This window comes from Dama dama, unplaced genomic scaffold (assembly GCF_033118175.1).
Source record: "Dama dama isolate Ldn47 unplaced genomic scaffold, ASM3311817v1 ptg000093l, whole genome shotgun sequence".
In the NCBI taxonomy this organism is placed as follows: domain Eukaryota; kingdom Metazoa; phylum Chordata; class Mammalia; order Artiodactyla; family Cervidae; genus Dama; species Dama dama.
Window position 1 is genome coordinate 1,699,823 of NW_026870908.1, and position 3,142 is coordinate 1,702,964.

The window sequence follows — 3,142 nt, forward strand, 5'->3', positions numbered from 1 at the left end:
GTGCATGGAACGGACTGAAAAATAGGAGTAGCATGAAGTGGTGTTGAAAAACATGAGGAGCCTGAAAATGTGTGAAAAATATGAAGAGCTTCAAAAGGTGTGAAAAATATGAAGAGCTTCCAAATGTGTGAAATACATGAGAAGCAGGAAACGGTCTGAAAAATTGGAGGAGCATGAAGCGGTGTTCCAAAACATGAAGAGCCTGAAAAGGTGTGAAAAATATGTGGAGTTTCAAAAGGTGTCAAAAATATGAGGAGCATGAAACGGTCTGAAAAATAGGAGGAGCATGAAGCGAAGTTGAAAAACATGAAGAGCCTGAAAATAAGTGAAAAATATGAAGAGCTTCAAAAGATGTGAAAAATATGAAGAACTTCAAAAGGTGTGAAAAATATGAAGAGCTTCAAAAGGTGTCAAAAATGAGATGAGCATGAAACTGTCTGAAAAATAGGAGGAGTATAAAGCGGTGTTGAAAATCATGAAGAGCCTGAAAACGTGTGAAAAATATGAAGAACTTCAAAAGGTGTGAAAAATGTGAAGAGCTTCAAAAGGTGTCAAAAATGAGATGAGCATGAAACGGTCTGAAAAATCGGAGCAGCATGAAGTTGTGTTGAAAACATGAAGAGCCTGAAAAGGTGTGAAATATATGAAGAGCTTCAAAAGGTGTCAAAAATATGAGGAGTATGAAACGGTCTGAAAAAGAGGAGGAGCATGAAACGGTCTGAAAATTAAGAGGAGTATGAAACAGTGTGGAAAAATATGGAGAGCCTGAAAAGGAGTTAAATATAGGAAGAGCTTCAAAAGTGACAAAAATATGAGGAGCATGAAATGGTCTGAAAAACAGGAGGTGCATGAAGCAGTGTTCAAAATCATGAAGAGCCTGAAAAGGTGTGAAAAATAAAAGAGCTTCAAAAGGTGTGAAAAATATGAGGAGCATGAACGGTCTGAAATATAGCAGCAGGAAGGGGTGTTGAAATACATGAAGAGCTGGAAAAGGTGTGAAAAATATGAAGAGCTTCAAAGGGTGTCAAAAATATGAGGAGCATGAAACGGTCTGAAAAATAGGAGGAGCATGAAGCAGTGTTCAAAAACATGGAGAACCTGAAAAGGTGTGAAAAATATGAAGAGCCTCAAAACCTGTCAGATATATGAGGGGCATGAAACGGTCTGAAAAAGAGGAGGAGCATGAAGCAGTGTTGAAAAACATGAAGAGCCTGAAAATGTGTGAAAAATATGAAGAGCTTCAAAACGTGTCAAAAATATGAGGAGCGTGAAACGGTCTGAAAATAGGAGGAGCATGAAGCGGTTTTGAAAAAGATGAAGAGCCTGAAAAGGTGTGAAAAATATGAAGAGCCTCAAAAGGTGTCAAAAGTATGAGGAACATGAAACGCTCTGAAATATAGAAGGAGCATCAAGCGGTGTTGAAAAACATGAAGAGCCTGAAAAGGTGTGAAAAATATGAAGAGCTTCAAAAGGTGTCAAAAATATGAGGAGCATGAAACGGTCTGAACATTAGGAGGAGCATGAAACGGTCTGAAAAACAGGAGGAGCATGAAACGGTGTTCAAAAACATGAAGAGCCTGAAAAAGTGTGAAAAATATGAAGACTCTCAAAAAATATCAAAACTATGAGGAATATGAAACGGTCTGAAAAATAGGAGGAGCATCAAGCGGAGTTGAAAAACATGAAGAGCCTGAAAATGTGTGAAAAATATGAAGAGCTTCAAAAATGTGAAAAATATGAAGATCTTCAAAAGGTGTGAAAAATATGAAGAGCTTCAAAAAGTGTCAAAAATGAGATTACCATGAAACGTTCTGAAAAATAGAAGGAGCATGAAGCAGTGTTGAAAATCATGAAGAGCCTGAAAAGGTGTGAAAAATATGAAGAGCTTCAAAATGTGTGAAAAACATGAAGAGCTTCAAAAGGTGTCAAAATGAGATGAGCATGAAACGGTCTGAAAAATAGGAGGAGCATGAAGTGGTGTTGAAAAAAATTAAGAGCCTGAAAAGGTGTGAAATATATGAAGAGCTTCAAAAGTTGTCAAAAATATGAGGAGAATGAAACAGTCTGAAAAATAGGAGGAGCATGAAGCCGTGTTGAAAAACATGAAGAGCCTGAAAAGGTGTGAAAAATATGAAGAGCTTCTAAAGGTGTCAAAAATATGAGGAGAATGAAACGGTCTGAAATATAGGAAAATCATGAAGCAGTGTTGAAAAACATGAAGAGCCTGAAAAGGTGTGGAAAATATGAAGAGCTTCAAAAGGTGTCAAAAATATGAGGAGCATGAAACGGTTCGAAAAATAGGAGGAGCATGAAACGGTGTTCAAAACATGAAGAGCATGAAAACGTGTGAAAAATATGAAGAGCTTCAAAAGGTGTGAAATACATGAGGAGCATGATACGGTCTGAAAAGTAGGAGGAGCATGAAGTGGTTGTGAAAAACATCAAGAGCCTGAAGAGGTGTGCAAAATATGAAGAGCTTCAAAAGGTGTGAAATTCATGAGGAGATGAAACGGTCTGAAAAATAGGAGGGGCATGAAGCGGTGTTCAAAAACATGCAGAGACTGAAAAGGTGTGAAAAATATGAAGAGCTTCAAAAGATGTGAAAAATATGAAGAACTTCAATAGGTGTGAAAAATATGAAGAGCTTCAAAAGGTGTCAAAAATGAGATGAGCATGAAACTGTCTGAAAAATAGGAGGAGCATAAAGCGGTGTTGAAAATCATGAAGAGCCTGAAAAGGTGTGAAAAATATGAAGAGCTTCAAAAGATGTGAAAAACATGAAGAGCTTCAAAAGATGTCAAAATGAGATGAGCATGAAACGGTCTGAAAAATAGGAGGAGCAAGAAGTGGTGTTGAAAAACATGAAGAGCCTGAAAAGATGTGAAAAATATGAAGAGCTTCTAACGGTGTCAAAAATATGAGGAGAATGAAACGGTCTGAAATATAGGAGGAGCATGAAGTGGTATTGAAAAACATGAAGAGCCTGAAAAGTGTAAAAAATTCAAAGATCTTCAAAAAGTGTCAAAAATATGAGGTGCATGAAACAGTTTGAAAAATAGGAGGAGCATGAAGCGGTGTTGAAAAACATGAAGAGCCTGAAAACGTGTGAAAAATATGAAGAACTTCAAAAGTTGTCAAAAAT